Genomic DNA, 16,859 nt, shown 5'->3' on the forward strand with positions numbered 1-16,859 from the left:
TTAGTTTCTTATGGCTGTTGTAACAAATTACTACAAACTTGGTGGCTGAAAACAAGGCAAATTTGTTATCTTATAATTCAATAGTTCAGAAGTCCAACACGAATGTCACTGGGCTAAAATCAAGGTGTCAGCAGGGCTCTATTCCTTCTGGAGGATCTAGGAGAGAATCTATTTTCTTACATTTTCCAGCTTCTATAGACTGCCTGCATTCCTTGGCTCATGGAACCTTTCATCTTCAAAACCAGCAATGGCCAGTCAAGTCCTTTTCACATCACATTACTCTGATACTGAGTTTTCTGCTTTGGTCACCGACTTTTAAGGACACATGTTGCATCGGGCCCAACTGAATAATCCAGGATAATCTCCCTATCTTAAGGTTAGCTGACTAGCAACTTAAATTCCATTCCCTGTCTAAATTTCTTTTTTGCCATGTATGAGAACATATTCATAAGTTCCAGGGATTAGGATGTGGACATCTTTGGAGAGGGAGGCATTATTCTGCCAAACAAACTTAGTACATATAAACATTGAAGATTAGAAAAATCACCATAAAATTGGCCAAAGGAGTATTATATATAGCCAATTTCTCAAAATATAATATAATAAATCTTGAGGTATTAAAATATTTTTAAAATAATCTGGAATCACTTATGATGGACACACTGCCATTTTGCAGATAAAGAGAGTGAAACAAAATGAGTTAAATTACTTATCCAAGACCATATAACTTGGAAGAATTGGGATTAGGATCCACGGCACTTTCTACTAAGACATCACTGTTACATTCCATTTAGCAAGCCAGGTTATGTTGTAATACATTTTAGAACAAATCTATCAAGTGGTTAACATTTATTTTTAAATTCATGAAGCCTAAAATCATAAGTTTACATTACTAGGGTAATTTGAAAATATAGAATGAGTTCATCCTTTGATGTTGGCCAGATGATCATTCCTCTAGGCACATGATGCAAAGGAATATTCTGATGCTTAAGGTGACCTAGTTACAAGAGGCTGATGTTCCCAGATGTAGCCAGGTGCATATTCACCCAATTCATTCCATTGTGATAGGGCAGTACTGTGTACAGGATACATCCTTTCCTTGAGAAGCTGAAATTTGCCATTTGCTGATCTCACCACACAGAATTGTGCATGTAAGTAGACAAATGTTTGGCAAGTTATTTTTAAGTGAGTCAAGATGGTCACTATTAAGGAAGAATATAAACATTGGTGATGATGGGGGCAGACTTAGGAGAAGGTGAATGGAGACTTGAGATCTACTCCAAAAGAACCATTCATCTACAAATTCATGTTGCTTGGAATTGTATTACGAAATATTATCTATACTAGAGAGTCACTTTTATTCTTTAGGGCTAGCTGAAAGCTAAACACTCTGCGTGTTTATACACAGTCACACTGAGATCCTTAAAAAATGCTGTCTCCCTAGCGCTGCTGTGCTTTGTAAAACTGGCATAGAAGATGCTATTTATATCTTTAATAAAACATTTAGATTAATTTTTCTTGTTCACCACGGATCCGTTTTAAGAGCCACTGTGGCATACTGGTTTTGGGTATTAGACTCTGACCCTGATCCTTAGCAGCCAGAGTGCTATACATTTCAATTCTCCCCTCCACCCTGTCACCACACCCCCAGTCTCTTTGGAATAAGTTCTTTTTGTCTATGCCCTCAGGTTTCTAAAGAGGCTCACAGGGAACTGTCAGCACACAAGGGAGAAAGCGAGCAAAAGCCAAGAAAAGAAATAGAAGCTTTTTCAGGACTATTTTTGTTTTAGCTACTTATTTACCTTAAAAGCTTAATGGAGCGGGTTTATAAGCTGCATATGAGGAGCTGAGAACTTTCAGCTTAGTAGGAGAGCCATGCTGTAGTTTCTAGCAGTTTAGCAAAGGAGCACGAAGCAGTGGCTCACTGTCTTTTCCTGACAGCACTTGTTTTAGTGTCCCGTCCTCTCATGGAGGTGTTTTGTGGTTGACACAGGGAGCTGGTTCTTGGTTGTCTTTTTTAGATTATGAATATTGGCTCCATTAGGACATCTAATTTCACTTGGTAAGTGCCTTTTTCACAGTTTTTTCCCACATTCCCTCTCTCCACCTGAATCTCTTTCCATCCACTGCAATCATTTTTAGAATTTATTCCTATTTTTCTGTCTTCATTAGTCTGTTAATTCAATGCTTTCCTTTCAGTTCACAAGTTAAATTCACCAGAGATATCTCCAGATTATAATCAAAAATAACTATCAGGATTTCTGGAGAGGAGAGATAATAAAATAAGAAATTTGCCACTTCTAATATTGCAGAATAAGTCATGGTCACTAAGCAGTCATAGTAAAAAAATGTTTAGTGTGTTGGGGTTATTTTTAATAATATATGAATAGTATATTTCCGTTAATATATATATTAATGTTCTGGCCAAAGGTAATAAGCACAGTGTCAAAGACAACTCATATTTTAATATGTTTTAAAATTCTTTCATGAGAATCATCCTCATGTTTGTGTAATAGTATCCTGAGAAATGTTCCTGATCGTTGTCTGTGAGCAATTAATCACAGCAAAATAAAGTTGAGATTAAATATACCTAAACAAAACTGACTTGGTAATTGAGGGAAGGGTCTACTATGTGAGTAACCCGGCTGCAGTAAACACATTCTGATTTTTATAAGGAATGTTATTAGGTGTAAAAGAGACAGCAGGAGCATGGTTCAGGCCAGAATTTTTTATTTTTTTTTATTTAAGAAGGAGGAGTCCAAGTCTAAACTTACACAGAAGCTCTAGGCAGTAGAGAGTTAGGGTCAAGATCATCTGGTGAATCTCAACCCAAACTGTGTAGAATGCATAAGAACAAAGTGGTTATTGGGCCGGAGAGAATGTTTAAGGACAAGAAGACTTGGAATGAAAGAACATTTGTGAATTTAGGTGAGTCAGAAAGAAAATCTGTGTTTCTTGCATAAATGCATGGATTCATGGGGAGTTAGTCTATATCATTTTACTATCAGAAAGTACTTATGGTCTAGAGGACTAGAAACTAGTTCCTATAGTTAATAGATATCACTACTCGTAGTTTCAGAAGCCAGAGCAAAGCAACTGTTGGAGTTCTGTATTTGACACAGGGCAAGACAGGCATGTTTGTTTCAGAGCGGAAATTTCATCTTTCTTTATTGAGAGCCATATTAGGACACAGGGTACCTAGATCTGATATTCCAAACCAGGAGCTGATGACACTAAGAAAGTAAAGAAAAGGAGACACAGTGATTCCCTCATCTTTCTGGTAAGGATACACATATATTTTTTTCTGGTGTGATCTGAGTGAACAAGATTACCACTCAGCCCAAAACTTTCCCTGTCCCCGGCCACATATCAGCTAACATTCTCCTAAGTAGACATGATTTTTAATTAAGAAGGAAATGCCTGCCTGGGGGGAGTTGGAATTTGACAAGGAGAAAAGAAATCAGTCATTCACATCACAATTTAATTACATATCCACAGTCAATAATAATTCACATTTTACAAAATGCTTTTCACAAATATGATTTCATTTAATCATCACAACAACTCTGGGGCAGAATTTACCCGTTATTTATACATGAGAGAACTGAAGTGTAAAGGGATTAAGCTTTTTGTCCAAGGTCACATATCTAATAAGAGGTGAAGTTTAAACCTGAACCTCACTTTGCTGTGTGGAGAGTTTTGGATCCCATTTTTCCCATGTTTTGTTCCTAAAAGCAAGTCTACTGTTTATACCTTAGCAATTTTTCATCTTCTTCACTCTCCTAGTATTGTCCAGGTGATCCCTGCTTCTGAGATGATGATGAAGAAGCTTCCATGAGGCACTGCTCTTCTTAGATACTGGGTGACCTATTCCCACTTTCACCTTGAACACTTACATCCTTTCCCCATTTTCATTCTCTCACTCATCACTCTGGGTCAGTTCTAGGGCAAGACATATAGAAACTGAGAGAACATTCCCAGGGTAAGTCTAGAATTATTCTGCAAATTGAAAGTATAAACTATGGCTCAAAACAGGTTTCTATGCCTTTAAGTCCATTCTCTGAACAGGAACTGCATTCCAGTTCTTAGTAACATCGCCCTCTCCCCAGTGCCATTATGTCATTAGAATAAGCTGTAGCAAACCATGACCAAGAGTTCTCTTCTCAAGAAATTATGGAAATGTCCATGTGCCACAGACACTCATTGCTAAGTAAATTTGCAGTCACCTTATTACTTCCAAAACACAAAACAAAACAAAACAAAATAAAATTAGCAAAAGAAAAAGAGCTACAGAAAAATTGGAAGTACATCCTAGAACACACTGCCCTAGACAAAAGTGTGTAGGGATGCTCCTGTCCTATTCTAGTGTGAAGGTAATAAAAGAAACCTCAACTAAATTGGAGTTGAGAAGGCCTGTAGGAGGAGCTCTCACACCCTATCATATATTGTCAATTACTCCAAACAAGAAAGGACCTCTGCTTGCTTCTTTGACAGCAAGATGTTGGCTACTTTACCACACAGGAGAAGGAAGATTTCTCTGTCTGCTGAGCAACAGCCCAGCCAATGAGAGACTAGCAGTCCCACCAAGTGAGAAACCTTTACACTTTGGACTCACAGTTTCCTCCAATGGACTGTTTGTTTATTAGAGCCTGTCACTACTCCCCCTTTTCCTCTATAAAAGCAAGCCCCTCCTTTTGTTCCTTTGGATTTGCCTATGGTCTGCCATGGCCTGCATATCCCGAACTGCCATTCCTCTAGCTATTCCCAAATAAACTCATTTGGCAGGCAAAACAACTGGGCAATTTACTTTTTTAAGTTGACACTAGGCTTCTCCATTAACTAACTTTGGAATTTAGACATTAGTTACATTTGTCCACCCTGAAAATTATAAAGCATGAGCCCAAGGTTTTGGTAGATGGTGTGGGAGAAGAAAAACAATGTTCCCTCTATGCTTCTAGGTTCTTGGCTGAGACCTCCCTGTAATAAAAGACAGATTAACAGGAGAAAAACAAACGAAAGTTTAATAACATGTATACCTCCAGTGAACAAGGGAGAGACCTAGAAAAACTGAGTAACTCTCTGAAATGGCCCAAGCCACCAGCTTAAATAACATTTCCAGCTAAAAATAAAGGAAGATATCGGGGAAGAGGAGGGAAGAAGCCAGTTATGGGAGGTTTCCAGGAAAAGCACAATAAAGAAGGGAAAGGTTGTTAGGCAGATTTAAGCCATTGCCTTCTTTATTGATGAGAGTTTCTAGAGATTTTGAGCCATTCTTCCCTTCCTGGTACATATATAGAGAGAGACACTGTTACAATTGGAGATTTCTCTTATAAATGTAAATGTCTCTTGCAAAAGGGTAACTTCTATTCAGTTTTCAGAGCTTCTCCTATGTCTCCTGTTTCTTAAAAATAACGAGCTCAAAATAATCAATAGGCCAAAGAGGCATATTTTGAGGTAGAATATTCTGCTCCCCTTCAATGGTCATTAATATACGTCTGCAGTTTTAACAGTACCTTCCAGTGATTGCTTTAAATATTTTAAGTATTGTTTCATCATCCAGAGTATCTAACTCCCAAGATGTAACTTGTCGTAGTTTCCAAATCCCAGGAAGAAAGAGTATCCATTAGGTAGACTGGTCCTCTGGAATCAGCTCCCGGCTGAAGGGGCCCTTCCCTGGATCTTCGATGGGTTATGACGTCCAAGATTTTATCTCAGGTGCCTAAGAACTACATTTCTTTTTACGTTGTTCTCTCCAACTGGGTTAGCTTGTGAAGGACAGGAATATTTTCTTATTTTTTTCGTTGCCCTAATACCTAAGGGAATATTGAATGATATATCAATATTTTTTGAACCAATCTCAAAACTTCAAATTCGGTTTATGGTAGGCTTCTGAGAAACACCCAACTCTCAGAGACGCCATCTGGTGTTCTCAGAAGCGTCCCCTGCAATTCACAAAGCTGCAGAAGGAAGCCAAGCAATGGCAGCTTGTTTACATGAGACTTGCTCAGGAAAGAAACATTTCCAGCAGATTACCATCAAGCGGGAGAATCTGTCTCCTCATATCCTGGCATCAATAAAGGAGAGCATGTTGTGTCAGTTGTAGAGCTCTAAAGGTAGATTTCGAGTGGTTGTTATTGAAGATGTTCAGTGATTACCGATACATCCTTATTGGGCGTCCTTTTTAAATTAACTCACTTTCTAGGAAAATATTTGTCAATAAAAGCCTTGTAAGAACGTAGCACGTACATTGACTTTGCCTGGGGCCTTTCTTCATTCCTTTCTGCAGAGATTTATAGAATACTGCCCATGAGATTTTGTAAATGAGGCCCTTATGCCCAATACGCAGTCACCTTGCTGAGTAAATGGGGAAGAAAGGACACAGTGTCCAGGATCCGTCTTATTAGGCACAGTAAATCAGAGAATGCTTTAGAGAATGCGTCTTTGGGCACACTAGTAGGAGAAAGAGTGTTTTTAAAGTGAAAAAGTCTATACGGAGTGATAGTATCAGACACACTCACTCAGTTGAGTCTTGCTTGGCAAAAAGCTTCTTTGTGCATCACAGTTTTCTCAGTCACTCTCAAGAAATAGAGACTAGATCAAATTTAGTGAGGAGGCTGTCCTATGTTGCGGTGGCTCCCAGGATACGTATCTTTGGAATGTGTTACCTTTTCCACCTGTCCCTTGAAAAGCCATTTCAGTTAGCTTAGGAACCAGGTAAGTATATGATCTGAGAAATTATGTGAATTCCCAGGGGTAAGTGATTAATTCACCCTTAATTCTAAGAAATTAGGTTTCCTCACAGATTAAAAAGATTTGGGGTATTCCTAGACCACTCTTTCCTGCACAAAGAGTCGTTGATTCAAATAATTTGGAGCCTCAAGCACAGAGAAGAGTCTGATAAGACCTTCACTTTGAAACTGCTAGAACCTTATCTCCATCTGAGATTCCAGCTTCTAACTTAGGGGAAGGGGAAAGTTAAGCTGTTTGTCAAAATACAACTGGATGTAGATGTGTTTGAAATGTTTCCGTTCTCCCACTGGAAGAGGTTCACCTCTAGAGGGGAAGCTCAGTGTGACCTTCTGGAAGGAGGAATGCACATACACTAATTGCTTCTCTAAGTAAACACGTGTCCCATGTGGCGTTTTTCTTCTGTATTCTTGACACAGATTTATCACCGCCATTGCAGCTGTTTACCATTTTGCAGGGTGGGGTTTCATATGCCCCCAACTTCTTTGTATTCCTTGTTTGAAAAAGAGCTCTGTATTTTAAATATTTTAGACTCAGCAGCAGTAAATGTTTTCAGGCTTTGGATAACACCACCACTGCTAGGAGAGGAAGAGTTTAAAACAGCTGTGATGTCAAACTCCAAGAAAAAGGAAAAGAAAAAAATAGTAAAGCATTGTTAGACTATCACCAAACATTATCACTCAGAATCAGTCCCATTTGCATATGGAAACTCCTATTGCAGGCTCTGAAAAAGAAAAGCTTAGGATTTTCTCAGAGAAAAAGAGATAATCTTTTTTGGCTAAAGAATAGAAGCATTTAAATGACTCTTGGGGAAGATTTGTAGGGAAAATAACTCTAAAAAGAATAGTGTGTCTATTACAGGGCAGTTATTAAGATTTCAAAACAGTGAGGGAGACTGAAGAATCCATTTTAAGCAGTGATTGTAATCTGGTGCCAGTTTACTTTTAACCCAGGATTGTTATATTTCAAACTGAGGTCAAGGAAAATAACAGTTCCTTTGGCATACATCAGATATCAGCCCACCTTTTCCAAACCTCCTGCTAATAAATGCTGTGCTTTCTCAGTTCAACTCTTGAGCAGTTTGTGTGAGTGAGAGACAAAGGACAGGCAAGATCTTCTGCTCTTGGATCATTTTCCCCATATACTCAAAGTCCTCATCTTCATTTTCTTGGTTCTTTGAAAGCAGAAAATTAAGAAAATGTTATGGCCGCCATACCTGGTGGGAAATCACTCAAGTTGAACTTGTCACACTCTTAATCCACTTATGATGGCAGAGTGCTGATTTGTGTGCATCTAATTACTGAAGCCTAATTATCACTGCACTGAAATCAATGTGGCGCAGTAAAATATGCACCACCTTCCCAGGAATGAGACCCTTCGTTCCCCATCTCCTCACGTTAGTGGTGACCTTATTTACAGTCTTGTTCAAAAGGGATTTTTTCAAAGATTCAAAGCTATTTAGCGCATGCCTAAAAGTAGCTTTATGAGGTTGCCGGTAATGAAGTTTGGCTTCACAAGTGGAAACTACGAATTTATTAGTGTTCTTTGAGGTGGAAAATAGGCTTGTAGATAGAGGGAAACCCATAGATGCATTCTATAAAGTCTTTAAAAAGCACTTTTGAAAATGTTCCACACCGTGGGTTACTAATACATATAAAGCTATATTCCTGGGGTGGGGGAGTAGTCTTTAATCTCAGAAAGTAAACTGGCTTAAGAAATAAAAATAAAATGCTCAGATATGCATAATCTTTTCTTGTATAGAAAAAGAAACTAGAAGGGGAAAAGAACGGGGTTTCTTGGGGTCAGTATTATGATGGTTGTTTAACACGCTTATTGCATGATGTTGATGAGCAGTATGGTTTTCACTGACAAGATTCACTCCTGAATATTCTATTTCAATAGGTCAGAGGTATGGCCCAGGAATCTGTGCTTTTAAATCCTGACTGACAGTCTTATAATTATAGCTAATTTGCTACCTGCTGGGTACTCTTCTGAAAAGTTTACATGAATTAATTCTATTATTCCTTATAACAATCCCAAGAGGTATTTGTTATTATTATAGCCCTTTTTTGGATGAAGAATCCGAGGCACAGAGCAGTTAGATAATTTCTCCAAAATCACACAGCGAGTGGCACAGCTACAAGTACATATATTAAAAAAGTGATTTCTGTGATGACCTAGAGGAAAATGTACATCATTGCTGATTGTTTGCTAAAAATGCTGCTTCTGTTTGCAACTTCTCTCCAAAAGGTCATGAGTATAGTGACTTCTATTGAACATAGTAGTTCAATTACTCATGGACTCTGTTTTATTCAAGTTTAAGAAAATATTGGTTAGCTTTCATTGGCTTTTTGCTTTATCAGTCTTTTTGGAATGTGTAGCCCTGCTGGTAAGAAGGCACTAATGATACGAAAGAACAAAACAGCAACAGATCACTGGGTTTTCTTCTTCTCCATTGCTGGTCAGGGCTCCATTCCCCTTTTAGTTTCTGCTTCTCTGTGTGTGTGTGTGTGTGTGTGTGTGTGTGTGTTTGTGTTTTCAAAAAGATTCAAGCAACTCCATGGGTTTGTGGAGGCCTAATAGATGGAAATAATGGAGTAAGGAAGGAAAATGTGAATTTATTTTTAAAAGAGCACCTAAAGGGGAAGAAATGCAAAATCAGATATTTAACATAATGGCCCAAGTGCTGGGGAGGTTGAGGTCAGGACTGCACAGAGCTGTCTTGATTCTCTAAAAAGTATCTTATAGTCTTCCCATGACGGCAGAACGTAAGGGTGTGGAGGCTGAAGGTAAAGCCACAGGATTATAAGGCATTATTTCAGAATGACCTCAATCAGGCAAAATCAAGTTTGTGCTACATCCAGCTTGGCGAAAGACACGAGTTAACAGAAAGAGCAGAAACTTTCAGCTACAGGATTTCCATTTATCAATGAATTTATATTGCTGTATAATTAATTATTTTGATTATAAACTGCTATATAGGTGTTTCATATGAGTGTCTTTCCTTGGCAACACAATCGGAAGCTTATAAAGAACAAAGGCAGTGACTTTTGCTATTTTGTGTGCTCTTTGACAACTAGCAACGGCCTGGGCATTGAGAATTGAACTGAATTTAATTGGATATATTAAACCAATGCATCTTTAACTTGCTCTTTTTCTTTCTTTGTGGAATTTCTCCTTAAAATGAAGAAATAAAAACCTAAGGCTGATCCAAACACAAAATGTTTGCATCGTAATTTTTTTCATGGAGATCTCTAATTCCATAAATATCGTAAATACTTAATAATCCAATGCCTGTTAGTTGAAGAAAACATGGGCATTGACTTGTGTAATAAACAAAAATTACCTCTCCCTCCAGCACATTTGCCAATGTCCCAAAGAAACAGTCATTGAATAGGTCAGCACGATTATATGTTTACAAAGCATAGTCGATTTATTTTAGCATTTTCCCACCTGGAAAAACTGGGCTTAAGCATCTCCGGCAATAGAAAAGCAACACTGCATTCTTCCGAGTATGTCACGTCACCTTCATAGCAATCATATACTTGTAGGAATGGGACTGGGTGGTGGTGCCGGTAATTGTAAACGTTCTGATGTAGAAATTGCAGATGGAGAGCTGGGCTCTGGGGATGGACGTGGAGAGGAGCAGAAAGGAGCCTGGAGAAAAGGCTGTCATATTTGCTCAGAAGAACCGCCAAATCAGAGAGCAGAGAAGATTTCATTGGAGGAGCGCCTTCAACAGCAACTAATCCCGTCATATTGAAAGAAAATTGTAAATGTTCTCTCCAGAAATTGTCTGCCCATTGCAGCTAATCTAAAACACACGCAGCAACACAGACACGCTCTGCTGCGATACCAAAAGCGCCCCGGAGCAGAGACTTGCTCCAGTGAGCGCACCCGCGCGCACACACACAGGAACACACACACAGGAACAGAGACACACACGCGCTCACACATACACACACCAGCCTGTGGGTTGGCCAGAGCCTTGAAACTGCAGATCACAGTAGGAAATCACCAGAGGCATCGAAGTAGGTGTTGCCTCCCACACTAATTACTACTTCCCCAAACACTTTGGTGAAGAAATGAATCCCGCCCAGCTCGCCAGGCCATCCAGGTCTCGGTTCTATTTTGCTCTCCAGACTCATCTTCGTGAAAGCCAGGTTTGAAAGTCCTTTCTGCTTCTCCTTTGGTGGTTTGGTGGGGGTAGCGTTGGTTTAACTCCAATTTAAACGGCGAAGGGGATCCAGACTCTCCAAGTGACTGGGACGGGTGTGGGGTACGCGACTCTGCTCGCGCGCGCCCGAGCCCCGCAGCTCTCGCCAGAGCCTTTGGGTCCGCTCTCTCCCCGCCTTCCCCGCCCCACCCCTCCGAGTGTCGCGGCGCCAACTAATCTTTTCCTTTTCTCTTGGAAGATCAAGGGAGAAAGCGAGCCGGCGGCTGGCTTCGGACTCTGAGCTGTGCGCTGCTCGCTCCCGGGCTCGTCAGCCCCGAACCCGCGAAGGGCTCCTCGCTCCTGTCAGCCTTCACCAAGGAAATCGCAGCCCGTGGAGGCAACTGGAGCTGAACTGGCGGCAGGTAAGGGCACCGCGCTGCTCAGCTCTCGGCTTGCCCGCGCCAGGGGCCCTGGCACGGCAGGTCCCTCCCAATCTCCAGAACCCGGGGCAGAGGGGGTCGGGCATTGGGAAATTGGAGGATTGTCCTCCACAAGTGCAGATTCTTAAACGGAAACTTTGGTTCCTGGGGCTTGGAGGGCTGAAGGCAGCGATGGCGGGTCTGGCAGGCAGGGGCAAGTGAGGAGCAGCGAAGGACTGGGGCGCGATTACGCGGGTCACTGAGTCCGGCGGAATGTGGCGAAGGCAGCCTGGGGCCGCGCCTGCCGGGGCATCGGTCGCTCTTCCAGCTCGCCATCCATTCCACTGTCACTCGACCCCCACCCCTCCCCGAGATGCCGTCATGGAAAAGACAGGAGGGCTTCGCCCTCTCCTGCCCCTTACGCTCCTTCCTGCCTCGGGTCTGGCCCGGTCTTCCAGGGGTTTGGGGGTGGAGGCCCGGCTCGACCCGGTGCCGCACGGTCCCCTGGTTTCGCCTTCCGAGCGGCCCCTCGGGCTCCTGCGCCGGGTGGCTGGAGGGAGGCTTGGTGCTGCTGTCCAAGGACCTCTGCCAAGGAGCTGGAGGGATGAGAATGAGGCAAGGGTCCCAGGACAGAGGAGGGGGAAGACTTCTGCAACCCTATCCCATTTCGGCCCGGCACACGAGGTCGGCTGTCGGCCTCGGCTTGGAGACAGCATCTCAGCTTGGGGCTCGCGAGGTCCTGGACAGTGCCTGGGCTTCGCGGACACCCACCTCACGATGGGCCCTGGACCACCGCGGCGGCGCTCGGGATTGTAGATAGGGGGCCCAAAATGTCCCTCGCCGTTCACACCCGCGGACTGCGCGACCGCCCGCTAACTTGTAGCTCTCGGAACCCGGGAGGTGCGGTCCAGGGTAGACCGCGCAGGGGTGGATCGCGCAGAAATTCCACCTGCGCGCCTGCCCTGCGCCCCTGGGGCGCCCCCCGCGGGGTGGGAGGAGGCTCGCCTAGGAAAGCTTTCAAGAGGTGAAGATTTCCCTGAATTATTGACAAAATTATTGACACACTCACTGCCTCAGTACCCCTCCAGCATCCCCATCCCTTTCTCTACCCTCCTGCCCGTCGCCGTCCTCGAGGCTGCTTTCAGCTACAAAATCTTCCAAGGGAGGGTCCACCGAGCTCATTCAGTCCCAGGCCAGGAGACTAAGGCTGTTGCCTGTATGGAAATACATATGCGGGAGTCGCGCGGGGCGGAGAGGCGGGAGGAGAGCGGAGAAATAGAGGTAAACGCCTAAGGCAAGCAGAGCTGCCCGCTGACATCTCACCCAAACCTCCCTCCCGTGTCCTTATGTCAGTTCGTGGCCACGGCACGTCTGACTGAGGCCACCAACGGTTTCAAGTCTGCCAGCCCCGGCGCGGCGAGCCCAGCAAGAGCACGGCGCTTCCCCGTCCTCAAGCTCCGGAATCCCTCACGCTGACTTTCTATTTCCCCTTCATCTCCTCTCTTCTTTTTTTGGTTTGTTTTGCTTTTCTTGCTCTTTTTCTTAGCACTGGGCGGCAGTGGGTACGTGGCAGCCAGCCGTATGGTTTGTCCGTCCCCTAGTACACGCAGCCAGCAGCACAAACACTCGTCCCCACGCTCTACCGCACGCTGGCCGGCGCTCAGGCACGCAGCCCCGGCTGGACAGCCCCGCGCGCCTGCCGCCACGGTCAAGGGCGGGGCCGGAGGAGAGGGGAGGCAGCGCAGACTCCCAGACTCCTCAGAGAAACCGTGGGGCGACTGGAGAGGCCTGTGAAAAACTCGGATCTGGGTTGGAGGTGGCGTGGGGGGAGGCTCTGGGAGAAAAGGCCCCCAGGGCTCAGGCTCCAACTGTGCGGAGTTTAAAGGAGCCCCAGGCCTCCGCCCCGCTCCCCACCCCCACCCCGCGCCTCAGGCCAAAACCCACCTGTGGGGGGCAGCCTTTCTCCAGCCCGCCTAGGGAAGTCCAGATGGCCGGGTCCTGGGGTGGACCAGCACCTCACTTCACTCCGGGGGCATTCTGGTTTCCCGGGATTGAGAGGGCTCTGCAAGTGAGGAGGCTCACAAACTCCTAATACTCAACCCGGCATCCTGCGGCCAAAACCCTGCATTGTATTTTGCTGGCAATCTGCATGTATGTATACAGTGTATTGAAAAGCATAGGGCAGGGATATATACATATATAGTACCTCGTCTTTGACAAGAAAATAATAAGGATGATGATACACTTCAGAAACTGCAAACAATTAGGCGTGTGTGTGTGTGTGTGTGTGTGTGTGTGTGTGTGTGTGTGTGGTCTTTGGGGCCATAACAACAAGGGCAAGATAATCATTGAAGTAAACTAGTTGATTTGGCCAAGAGACAGTTTCCCCTTGGGAACTGTATTGGGCTGCAATTCAGAAAGTAGACTTTTGAAACTCTTGTCAAATGGATGGAAGAATTTTGTGCCAACAATGTCACAGCTTTGCAGGATTTGGCAGCTAACGACTCAAGAAGTAATAAGTTAAGGCCAGATGAATTTTTATTGTTATTACTATTATTAGTAATGTGTCCGAGTTGTGGCAATACAATAAATAAGCAACTTCTGTTGACTCTAAAAGCTTTACTAGGCTAAAAAATTCTGCCGATTAAAACTGAAAAATAAAGCTTGACCCTAAGAAGGCGTGGAAATTCCAGCCAAGTCAGTTTATTGTTTTAAAACTCTGTGAATGAGGTGGGGGGGGAGTGGGGGAAAGTCCTGGGACCCCAAATTCAGGGTGGGCTTCCTGACAGATGCCTGGTCTTCCTACAAAGGAAACAAGCATGTTGTTTATGTAAGTGTGCCTGAGGGTGTCTGGAGGGGGCCTGGAGTGAGAAAACAGGTGGATTGGAATCTCCCTACCATAGTACAAGTTCAAGAGAACACAAAGAACGTGTTTGCAGCTCTCAGCTGACCTCAGGGGCAGATGTGGAAGAGACTAGCAGTCAAACATAGGGTAAAATCCCTTTGGAATGAGGCCCCACAGTCTCGCAATTTTGGGGGGCAGAGATTGCTATCTTCACATTTGTGACCCTATCCCCTTCTTTCAGATATCTCCCAATGCCAGGCACTTGGATGTACATTCAGTGGCAACTTTCCAATTCCAATTCCAAGGCAGCCAGCCCCCAGGGCCAAGGGCACAGGAGGGAGGGAGGGGCAGCGTCAGAGGTCTGGCAAAAACAGCAGTCCCCAGTCTGCTGGCTGGCAGGGGAGGCATGGCCCCCGCTTCAGTGGAGGAGGTGGGCGCACTGATTAGGAGGCACATGGCTCTCTGACCCACAGCAATGAACAAAGTTAAAGCAAGTGCAAAGGAGGAAGAAGAGGGGACAAGAGAATAAGGGAAATGAAGAGGGAATGGGAGAAAGAAAGAAAGATGAGGGCGAGAATCTGTGGGTGTGCCCTTAACAGCCACCAGAATTGCTGGCTTCAACCTCCTTCACCCGGGTCAGTCTGTGTTTGGGGTACGCAGCCTGTAAGATGATGCCTGGCAGCAATTGTCTCAACACCACTATGCAACGCCCACTCTTACTCTCATCTTAATCTTTACATTACTCAGCAGGTTCAAGAGACTAACAAATATTTTGTCACACAGTTCCCTTGAAGGACTGGTTTTCTTCATTTATACTAACGTTTGAGTTGGTTGGGCGTTTTATGATGTGGACTCTCTGTGTCATTTTCCTCAGTGAATTCCTATGTATTAAACACTGTCAATATCCTCAATGTGACTATTAACATCTGGCTGTCATTCCCTATCACCTGTCCCCACCTTGTCTCCCTTTGGTTCATTGAGCAGGTGTTGAGACTGCTTGCATTAAAAGATGTCAGAGCAAGTATACTGATTGCATTCCCCAAGGCTCAGCTGGGTCACGTAGTGGTGGTGGGAGCGGTGGTGTGTGTTTTGTTTGGGGCAAAAGAAACAGGTCATTTTTACTTGGAAATGCATTTTCATGGAGTGTGTTCTAAGTCCCCAGCACTGTTCTAAGCACCCTACATGCATTATATCATCTGTTCTGTCAGTGCTTTAGCCCCGCTGTTTAAGATAGAGTCTGGCACATCCTAGGAGCTTATTAAATATTTGTTGCATGAGTGAATAGATGAATCCACGTTCTCATTTTCTCATTGCATCGATCCTATCAAGGAGATGTTGTTTTCCCCATTTTACAGATGAGGAAACCAGCATTCAGAGGGGGCAGGTAATGGCCAAAGATCACACAGCTAGTAAGTTGCAGCCCCTGGATTCAAACCCAAGCCTGTTGGATTCCAGTCTTTGTCTTATGCAGTGCTGACTGGCTCTCTACGAATAGCTGTAGCACTTGTTTTCCCTGTGTTTGGGGAAATCAAAACCTTGGTGTTCGGAGTTCAATGATGTTCTCCACATCCTTTTAATTCAGTTCTGCAACTCTTCTTGTCAGATCCCCTAAACACTAAGCAGGGAAGATTCAGTGCCAAATAGGTTCTCAGTTGGCACAACATGCTTGTTCTGCTTAATCAGTGATGCCTCTGGCAGAGGAAAACAAGGGCATCAAAATTACCTGATATTTTGGCAGATGCTATTTCTACCTATAGCCATACTAAGATTCTCTTTTGTCTGATGCAAAAAGATGGAACAGAATTTTGATATCTTCCAGTTTAACTCATGATGAGTATTCAAGTGGATGAAGAGGCTTTCCAACATGATTCAGCTCACCAAGAACTGCCTAAGAACACACATATCTAACTTCCAGACTACTTGTCTCTTCATTTTGCTGTGCTGAATAAGTTCCACTTTCCTTATTAAGATCGTTGGTGCTGATGGTTCTGAATTTCAATGGCAACTTGTAATTTTAGTTAGAATTTATTATCTACCTTTACTTTGAAAGGCATAATGTGACTTTGTGACGCTATTAGCAAAGGGTGAGGTAGGTTCTGGTTGGTTTGCCTCCTTCCACACTTTATATATTCTTGCCTTTATTTCATTTCCATTTGTTTTCCCACATGTTCCAGCTCCTTCTTTCATACTGTGACCTAAATATACAATCATCTTAACTGGTGCTGTTACCATGGTAATGTTTCATGGTAGATAAGGGTACACACTAAAAAATTGGTTTCTTTCGTTAGCAATGGAATTCCTTCTCTTTCCTCCTTCCTTCTCAAATCCAGGCTTTCACTGAGTGATGCCCTCTGGTGTTCAATAGCAGGAAGCACATTACTTTGGATAGGGCAAGAACATCGTTTTTAAACCTTTGAGAGAATTTCAATTTCAAATATAATTTGAAATGGACAAAAGCAACAAAGACTTTTAATTAGTATATTTTTAAGCAAAGATATTAGTAGAAGACATTCATTGCCTGGGCATGCTAATGGCTGTTTGCTGTGAAGAATTCTAGAAAGTTACAGGCAAGGGGGGATATTTATACCCTTACGTGTTTAACATCGTTGTGAAAATATTCCTATGGAAGACAAAGAGATTCCATTGAGATATCTCTGGAAGAAGAATCTAATGGAATATTCTGTATGTTTAA

Source organism: Ceratotherium simum, chromosome 1 (genome assembly GCF_057802395.1).
Source record: "Ceratotherium simum simum isolate JZ-2026a chromosome 1, ASM5780239v1, whole genome shotgun sequence".
Lineage (NCBI taxonomy): Eukaryota > Metazoa > Chordata > Mammalia > Perissodactyla > Rhinocerotidae > Ceratotherium > Ceratotherium simum.